At 44.5% G+C, this 10,052-nt stretch overlaps 1 non-coding gene across 1 annotated transcript; it reads right to left on the reverse strand.

Annotated features, from left to right (window-relative positions):
- Positions 1-9,657: 9,657 nt before the first annotated feature.
- Positions 9,658-9,764, reverse strand: LOC116583777. Its single transcript, XR_004282889.1, has one exon. It is a non-coding gene; the product is annotated as a U6 spliceosomal RNA (small nuclear RNA).
- Positions 9,765-10,052: the final 288 nt, after the last annotated feature.

Raw genomic sequence — 10,052 nt, forward strand, 5'->3', positions numbered from 1 at the left:
GAGCTGGGTATACTGCTAGCAGATAACAGATCAAAATAAACCCAAAGCCCCCAACTTGACATCCCTGCATTGTGGCGGGGAGGTGATGGCAAGGGGCAGGACACTTTGTGGACAATATTTGCCCTCTTGGGTGTATCCATCCTCAAACTGATGGGAGAGGAAAGAGGTGACTAGAATGGCCACTAAAAAGAAAGCAAGCTCTAAGCCCAGAGGAGGAAGTGACCTGGAAGGAAAGGATCCTATTACATTCCTGAAGGCTTGGAGACTGATGATCCCACCACTCCTTCTAGAACTATCTGTGACTGTGCTCTTGGGATTAAGGGGACATTCAGCTTCTTTCAGAGGGCACTCTCTTCGTGTGGCTCTGTGTCCTGTACCACCCTGGGCGGCTGCTGTCATACCACCATTCAAAGGACATTCATTCAAGTTGCATATAGGAAGAGGAGACTGATTCGAGAAGTGAAGGAGATACCGCATGGATGGAGCCAGTGGGTATGGCCCGCTTCAGAGACTCCATAGAGGGCCTGAGTGTGAGTCTGCAAAAGGCCATGCCCATTGTCATGAAGCTGCCAAACCCTGTTATCACACCTGTTAGCCTGAAAGCTCCTTTGGAGGTCCTCGTCTACACTGGCATCCCCAGGAGAGGTCAGAATCAGGGGATCTGGGGCCTATTGTAGAGACCAGTCATTTAAGGCAAGCAGCAGGAAGGCCTTCCGATGCGAACGGGCAGAAACAGGAAGAGAACTAAGGATTCCCGGTTCTGAATTCAGACTCCACTGCCCTTCGGAGGCAAGGGCTCCAGGAAGAAAGGACGTTCTCGTCCCTGCGGTTGTGGGACAGGATTTAGAAGTTGAGGCTCCTGACTGACCTCTCAGTACCTATTTTTTTTCCTTTTCAGCCCTCTGACATAGCTTCCCGGGGCCCCATTTCCCAAGCATCCTTGACCACCCATGTCAGCCCTGACGGTCTCAGACAAAGGAGGAGAGACTTCAGGCGCCAGGGAGAGAGATGGCAGAACAGAATAAAGGAGAGAGATGTCAGGCTGCTTTATGTGGCCTGCCACATCCCCAGCATATGGCTAAGCGATGGCAGCTCTGCGGCCTTTCTGAGGACAAGACAGGAGGACAGCGCACAGAAGCTTGGAGAGCAGAAAACACAAGCTGATGAGTCATCCAAGGGGCAGAGCGAAGAGGCAGAAGGCTCCAAGTTCAGATCCCACAGGCAGAAACGGGCCTGAGGAGACACAAGCTGGCCTGAGCCCGAGCTGAGGGCTGTGGGTTCATACCCCAGTGTCTGTGCTCCTGTCCTCGGGAAGTGAGGGGCATCACGGGGAAGATGGGCTGGGTAAGCAGAGGCCAGCTGCCCTCTGCCGCCCGGGTCCTCATCTGGACGGCCTGAGTGGGGAGGTCTGGGGCTCAGTGCAGCGCCACCACTTGCTGTGGCTGAGGCCCAAGGGCATGTCTGGGTCCAGGCCCATTTGTGCAGGACCCAGGTCTTGACCTTCTCTCTCCCAGCAAACCATGGCACGGCCGCTACCCAAGAGCCTGTTCAGGTCCCTCCGCAGTGACCACTGCAGTTGCTTAGGGCTGTGTTCCCTATGCCCTCCAGTCCCGTAGTGCACCGTGGCTGAAGGGCCCTTGGAAGCTGAGGACACCACCACTCCTTAGTTTACAGAAGAGGCCCCTGGAGCTCAGGGGGTTTCCCTTCTGAGGGAGAGGGAAGGATTGAAATGATCTCTGCGGCCCCAGGCCTCTCTCTCCCCAGACGGGATACATTCAGCTCACAGCAGTGGCTTCTCGGGAAGGGTCCTTCTTCAGCTTCTTGGCTGTCTCCCGCAGGGTGAGGAATCCCTTTTAAGCGATGGTCGGCTTTGTTCTCGGAGGACTCCAAACCCTCTTCTCTCAAGATAACCCTCAGGTCGGAGGTTCCGTGTCTGAGCTCTTCACAGAAGAGCTGCCCCGTTAACGAGGTGCCAGTCCTCCAGAAGCACATCCTGTCCCTGTCCATAGACTAGGACCAGGAACCACCCCCCTCCACCCGCTCTCCCGCCCAGAGGGGTGCTGGACTCGTAGGAGAGTCGCAGGCAGAGCTGGACATGGGGGACGCATTCTGGAGACGCAGCCTCTCCTCGGAACACCCCACGTCCTTATTTCTGTGCTACATATTCCAGAATTTTCCTCCAGCACTGTATTCATTCAAGATTCCAGCAGTCCCCAGTTCCCACATCCTTTCTGTCCTGTTTCCCCTCCCCTCCCGCTCACAGACCCAACGCTGAACCACGCTGTGAATGCACTTTCAATTAGTCTTTGATTTGGAGCCCTCAGGAGGCCCCCCTGACCTGTCCAAATCCTTCCAATGTTGTGACATTCTTCCACATCTTCCTCCTGCTCCCCAAACTCACTCCATACCAACTGTCCTCTTAGAACAGCATTTAAAATCCAGATTTCCTTAAATCACTGATTGCTGGGCCTTAGCCCCAGAATTTCTATCTCCGTTGGCCTGGGGTAGGGCCAGGAAATGGGCATTTCTGACAAGACCCCACGTGGCGCTGATGCTCCAGCACGCCCCGTTTGAGAACCGCAGTCTTAGAACACTTCTCGTGTACTTTCTGCCATAGGCAGGGATGGTCTTAGACCCTTGGTCACTGGCAACGGCTGGCGCAGGGCTAGATGTCAATGTAAGCTCTCTGAATGCCTGGGGCTGATCACTTTAGGGTTAAATGGGATCTTTTTTTTTTTTTTTTTTTTAAAGATTTTATTTATTTATTTGACAGAGAGAAATCACAAGTAGATGGAGAGGCAGGCAGAGAGAGAGAGAGGGAAGCAGGCTCCCTGCTGAGCAGAGAGCCCGATGCGGGCCTCGATCCCAGGACCCTGAGATCATGACCTGAGCCGAAGGCAGCGGCTTTACCCACTGAGCCACCCAGGCGCCCTAGGGTTAAATGGGATCTTAATCTGCACTTTACTCTCCTATAATTGGCAAATGACTACGACAGCTAAGCCTGGCTGTCCAGGCTCTCGGTGTTTCCGGAGTTTTGCAGCTTCCCTCCCATCTGCCTGATCTTGCCGTCTGTTTCAGCCTCTGGGACGGCCGGCGTGCTGGCCCTCCTTGCCTCTCTCTGGACACAGGCCCATGCTGGCTGTGCCCTGGTGGATCAGTCACCGTGAAGATGGCCGGTCGTGCTGCGAGGACCTCTGGGCTCCGGTGGCCCCTGGGAGTGGCTCTGACCGAAACACCTTGGAAGCACCTCCACACACTGGTTTTTCTCCATCTTGATGCTGTGTCTCCTCCAGTGTCCCGCCCAACAGGCTGCCCTTGCTGGAATTGACCTTGGCAGAGGTCATCGAGCAGCCCAAAAGGATGCAGGAGGGAAGCACAGGGGCCTGGTGGTCTCCAGGGAGACTGATTGTCCTTTCTCTGCGTGCTCCTAACGCCTTCCTCACTTTGGAGATAGGTGGGGGCAAGAACCATCCAGTGCTCCAGAGGTGAACTCGGCAATTGGTGCAGTAAGGGAGACCCTGCACCCTCGCTGTGGCCTGCAGCTCCCCAGCCCCTGTAGGTCAGCAGCGGCCTGGGTGATCAGGACCCAGAGAAGCCTCTTGGGAGACGCAGCCTGAGGAACCTCTTTTTTTTTTTTAAGATTTTTTTTTATCTGAGAGAGTGCGTGTAGAGAGCATGAGTGGGATGGGGGGGGGGGGGATGGTGGTGTGCAGAGAGGGAGAAGCAGTGTCCCCCCTGACCAGGGAGCCCAGTGCGGGGCTTGATCCCAGAATCCTGGGATCGTGACCTGAGTCACCCAGGTGACTCTGAGGAGCCCTGTAGTGACTAAGGTTCACTTACACCGGGCAGGGGTCCATCAGGACCATCCAAGGGAGATTGGGTCTGGATAGTTCCACAGGAATCTATTTCTGAACCCTTAGTTCCATACGTTCTTCCTAAAACTGATGTGAGGAAAGCCCGAAGGGAGGCTCTCCATCCGCTCGTCTGCTCTGGTCTTCCCATGGCGCAGAGTTTAACATGTCTGAGGAGCCGAACAGCCATTAAGATATCCCGGCTGGGAAACTGACTGACGAATTCCTGGGCAGGGAATCCTGCATATCAGACAGTTTCCTTTAGACAGAACTGAAGAAGGACTTACTCATCAACTGGCCAGCTGATAGATCACTGGGGAAAACATTGGTGATGGCTCAGTACTTGATTGATGCCAGGTAACTCTAACGGAAATTTAAAATTTTGAGTGACCCCGCTATAACAAAATTCTGTCCACACCCATTGACATATCCTCTCTGAAAATGAGAAATAAGGATATAATTGGTGATGAGCCAGGCCTCATTCTGGAAATAACTAATATTAATTCATGATATGAACTAATTTCAATGAAGTCATCTATATCATTAGGAGTGGGATTTTCAATAAATACATATATTTGTCATATTTTTTGTTTATAAGCACCCAACTTTATGTTGTTTAATTAAGAGCATTTAATACTTATAATAATAAAAAGAAACACATTGACACTTAAAACCTCATGGTCTTAGGACATCCCCCCTCCATTTATGCTATTTTATTTATTTATTTATTTATTTAATGATTTTTATTTATTTGTTTGACAGAGAGAGAGAACAGAAGCAGAGGGAGTGGTAGAGGGAGAAGCAGGCTTCCCGCAGAGCAGGGAGCCCGATGCAGGACTCCATCCCAGGGCCCTGGAATCATGACCTGAGCCAAAGGCATTTGTTGCTTAACAACTGAGCCACCCAGGCACCCCATTTATATGTATTTTAAAAGAAACTTTACTGAAGCTGGACACAAACAGAAAATGCTCAAGAAGTAAAAGTGATCTCACTAAGGGTACATCCTTGTAACTAATACCCAGATCAAGAAAAAGACCATTAGTTGCACTCTAGGAGTGGGATGGATGGCCATAGGGTTTAGATATGTTCGCCTTCTTTAGATACTGCCAAAATGTTTTTCAAAATGTACCAATCTGCATTCCCACTAGCAGCATGGGAGGGTTTCCGTTGCTCCTTGTCCTTGTCAATATTTGAAATGGGCTTTTATTTTAGCCATCCTGGTGAGTAGTAGGATTATGGTTTTAATCTGCATTTCCTCAGTCGATTAAGATGAGCACCTTTCCCCATGTCTAATATGTGATTAGTGAGCATTTGAGTATACTTTTTTTTTTTTTTTCAAAGTGCCTGTTAAGTCTCTTGCTGGTATTTCTATTGGGCTCTTTTTTCTTACTGATATGGTGGATTCTGAATTTGAGTCTTTTGTTGGCTGCATGTACTGCAGGTACCTTCTGCCCCTCCATGACTTGCTGTTTTACTCACTTGATGTCCGCCAAGGAGGGAAAGTTCCCAGTTGTAATGTCTTCTAGTTTGTCAGTATTTTCCTTTATCATTAGTGCTGTTGGAGTCTTGGTGCAGCAAGTATCACCTATGCCAAGGTCATGAAGATATTTTCCTGTGTTGTCATTTACAAGTCATATTACTTTACCTTAACACATTTAAATCTAAAATTCATCTGGAATTGACTTCTTAAACACAGTGTGGTATATGCAGTAGCTAATTGTATAGCCAAAAAAGGAATGTAATATTGTCACCTGGATATAGGACATGTGGACAATGTGTAGGTGAATGAACCTCAAAAAACAATCTGCTAAGTAGAAGAAACCAAACACCAAAGGTCACGTACTGTGTGGTTCCATTTATATGAAACATTCAGTATAGGTAAATCCATAGAGACAGAATACCGGTTAGCAGTTGCCAGAGGCTCGGGTGGGTGGGAGTCTCTTGCAGGGTAATGAGAATGTTTTCAAAGTAGATGTGCTGGATACACAGCATGTCGAAGGTACCAAATGCTACTTTAATTGTACACTTTTTCCTGAGGTCCATCTGCATTGGAACATGTATCAGTTCCTCATTCCTTTTTATGGCTGAATTATATCCCACTGAATAGATATACCATATTTTGTTTATTCACTCGTCCGCTGAAGAACGTTCGGCTTACCTTCATATTTTGGCTTTGTGAATAGCGCTGTATGAAAAATCGTGTACAAGTATTTGTTTGGCTGTCTGTTTTCAAAATAATTGAAATAATTTTCAAAGTAATTGAGAATCCAGTTCTATATTGGTATATACCTAGGAGGAGAATTCCTGAGTCAGTTAAGTAATTAAATGTTTATGTTTATATTTACCTTTTTGAGGAACCTCCAAATGGTTTTCCACAGCAGCTGCACCATTTTACATTCCCACCAGAAAGTACAAGGATTCCAATTTCTCCACAGCCTCGCCAAGACTAGTTAGTTTCCCTTCATTTTTAATTATAGTCATACTAGTGGGTGTGAGGTTTTGTGATTTTTACTTGCATTTCCCCAATGACTAATAATGTCAGGTATCTTTTCGTGTGCTTATTGGTCACATGTATATATTCTTTGAACAAATGTCTGTTTGGGCCCTTTGCCCATTTTTTAATTGGGCAGTTTGTCTTTTTATAGTAGAATAGTAATAGTTCTTTATATATTCTGAGTAGCTGGCCCTTATTACATGTATGATTTATAAATATTTTCTCCCATTCTGGAGAAGTGCATCTCTTTCTTTTTTTTTTTTTAAAATTTTTTTTTTTTAAGATTTTATTTATTTATCAGAGAGAGAGGTGGGGAGAGAGTAAGCACAGGCAGACGGAGTGGCAGGCAGAGGCAGAGGGAGAAGCAGGCTCCCTGCTGAGCAAGGAGCCCGACGTGGGACTCGATCCCAGGACGCTGGGATCATGACCTGAGCCGAAGGCAGCTGCTTAACCAACTGAGCCACCCAGGCGTCCCATCTCTTTCTTGATGCACAAAACTTTTTTACTTTTACTGAGATCCAAGTTATTTTTTCTTTAGTTGATTTTATTTTAGGTGTCATGTCTTAAAAAATCACTGCCAAATCCGAAGTCATGAAGATTTGACCTTTGTTTTCCTTGGAATTTTAAAGTTCTAGCTCTTTGAACATTTAAGTCCTTGGTCCATTTTGAATTAATTTTGGGGCATATATGTAAAGTATGGCATTCAGCTTCATACTTTTTCATGTGAATATCCAATTGTCTCAGCATCATTTTTTGAAGAGCCTGTTTTTCTTCATTGAATGAACTTGCACCTTTGCCAAAAATCAGTTAGTTGTAGGTGTACAGGCTTATTTCTAGACTCACAGTTCTATTCACTTTCTTTGTATATATCCTTATGCCTGTACCACACTGTTTTGATTATAATAAATTTTGAAATCAGAAAGTAGGAGGCCTCCAACATTGTTCTTCTTTTTGAAGGTTCTTTGGACTCTTTGACTTGTCTTGCAATTTCATATCAATTTTAGGGTTGGCTTTTGTTTCTGTAAAAAGGGCTATCAGAAGTTTGATAGGGATTGTATTGAGTTTTGTGGATTGTTTGTGTAGTATTGCCGTTTTATTTATTTTAAAGGTTTATTGGTTTAGAGAGAATGTGTGAAAGAGGGTAGGCACAGAGAGAGAGGGAGAGAGAAAATCACCAAGCGGACTTCCACTAAGCTCAAAACCTGATGCAGGGCTTGATCCCAGCACCCCAAGATCATGACCTGAGCTGAAACCAAGAGTCAACTGCTTAACTGACTGAGCTACCTAGCCACCCCCAGCATTACCATTTTACCAGTAAGTCTTTCACTCCGTGAACATAGGATGTCCTTTAATTTTTCTAGGTATATTAAAATTTCTTTCAGTAGTGTTTTGTAATATTTATGTTCCAACTCTTGAGCCTCCTTGGCTAAATTCATTCTGATGTATTTCATTCTTTTTGCTATTACTATAAATGGAATTATTTCATTAATTTCCTTTTCAGATTGTTCATTGCTCCTATATATGAATACCACTGATTTGGAGTGCCTGGGTGGCTCAATTGATTAAGCATCTGATTCTTAATTTCAGCTCATGTCATGATCTCAGGGTTGTGGGATTGAGCCCTGCTTGGGATTTTCTTCCTTTCCCTCTGCTCCTCTCCCCTCATGTTCTCTCTCTCTCTCTCAAATAGCATAAATAAATATTTTTTAAAAGATTTTAAGAATTTATTTGACAGAGAGAGACGGAGCGCACAAGTAGGCAGAGCAGCAGGCAGAGGGAGAGGGAGAAGCAGCCTCTCCACTGAGTAGGGAGCCTGATGTGGGGCTCGATCCCAAGACCCTGAGATCATGACCTGAGCCAAAGTCAACCGCTTAACAACTGAGCCGCTCCTAGAATAAATAAGTCTTTAAAAAAAGAATACAACTGATTTTTGTGTGTCGCTCTTTTATCCTGCAACTTTGATGAATTGGTTTATTAACTTTAGTAGTTTGTGTGTGAATTCTTGAGGATTTTCTATCTATAGGATCATGAAATCTATGAATATAGGTATACATTTTCCATTCCAATTTGAGGGTTTTTTTGTTTGTTCATTTGTCTAATTGCTCTGGCTAGAACTTCCAGTATGTACAGTGTTGTCCATTTTATCTGGGTTACCTGATTTGTTGGTGTTCAGTTATTCATAGTATTTGCTTATAATCCTTTATATTTATGTAAGGTCACCCCTTTCATTTCTGATTTTAGTAATTTGAGCCTTTCCCCTTTTTATTCTTATTTCAGCTAAATGTTTGTCAACTTTGGTCTTTTCAAAGAACTACCTTTTTGTTTTGTTGATTCGCTGTAATAGTTTTCTGTTCTCTTTTCTTTATCTCTACTCTAATCTTCATTCTTTCATTCTACTGGCTTTGTATTTAGTTAGAGCTTCTTTTCTTGGTTTCTTAAAGTGTAATGTCAGGTTACTGACTTGAGATATTTCTTATTTTTTAATGTGTATCTTTACACCTCTCAATTTCTCTCTGAGCACAGCCTTTGGTACATCTAAGTTTTGTTATGTTGTAATTTAATTTCATACATTTCTTTTCCCTCTGGTTTCTTCTTTGACTCAATTTTTTTAAAGATTTTATTTATTTATTTGACAGACAGATCACAAGTAGGCAGAGAGGCAGGCAGAGAGAGAGAGAGGAGGAAGCAGGCTCCCAGCTGAGCAGGGAGCCCGATGTGAGGCTTGATCCCAGGATCTGGGATCATGACCTGAGCCAAAGGCAGAGGCTTTAACCCACTGAGCCACCCAGGCGCCCCTTACTCAGTGTTTTTAAGAGCGTGTTTAATTGCCACCTATTTGTTAATTTTCCAGTTTTCCTTCTGGCTTTGACTTACAGCTCCATTCTGTTGTGGTCAGAGAATATATTTTATGTGATTTCAGTCATTTAAAAATTTAAGGGACTTTTTGGGGGGACTTTTAAGTTAAATTCAATTTAATTTTTATAAATGCTGAATATGAGATCTACCCTCTTAAAAATTGTGAAGTGTACAATACAGTATCACTGAATATATGTACAGCTAGAACTTACTCATCTTGCTTAACTGAAACCTTATGCCCATTGATTAGCAACTACCCATTTCACCCTGCCCCCCAGCCCCAGCCAACCACTATTCCACTCTGTGTGAATTTGACTATTTTAGAAACCTCCTAAAAATGGAATAACGTAGTATTTGTCTTCCTGTGACTGCCTTACTTCATTTAGCAGAATGTCCTGAGGTTCATCCATATAGTCATATTCTGCAGAATTTCCTTTTTTATGTGGTGTTTTTTAAAAAAATCTGGAACAGTTCACAAATTTGCATGCCATCCTTGAACAGGGGACATGCTCATCTTCTCTGTAAAGGGCCGATTTTAGTGTATGTACTGCTGAAATGAGCATCCTTCTTTTTTTAATGCCAATTAATACTCCTTTGCATGTATATACAACATTTTTTTATTCATCTGTCATTGAACATTGAGGTTGTTTCCACATCTTGGCTGTTGTGAATAGTGCTTCTATGAATATGGGAGTGCTAATACCTCTTTGAGACCCTGACTTCAGTAATTGTGGAAAAATACTCAGAAATGGGATTAATGGATCATATGGTAATTCTATTTTTAATTTTTTGAGAAACCTCCATGCTGTTTTCCATAATGACTGCACTATTTTACATTCCCACCAACAGTA

This window comes from Mustela erminea, chromosome X (genome assembly GCF_009829155.1).
Source record: "Mustela erminea isolate mMusErm1 chromosome X, mMusErm1.Pri, whole genome shotgun sequence".
NCBI lineage: Eukaryota > Metazoa > Chordata > Mammalia > Carnivora > Mustelidae > Mustela > Mustela erminea.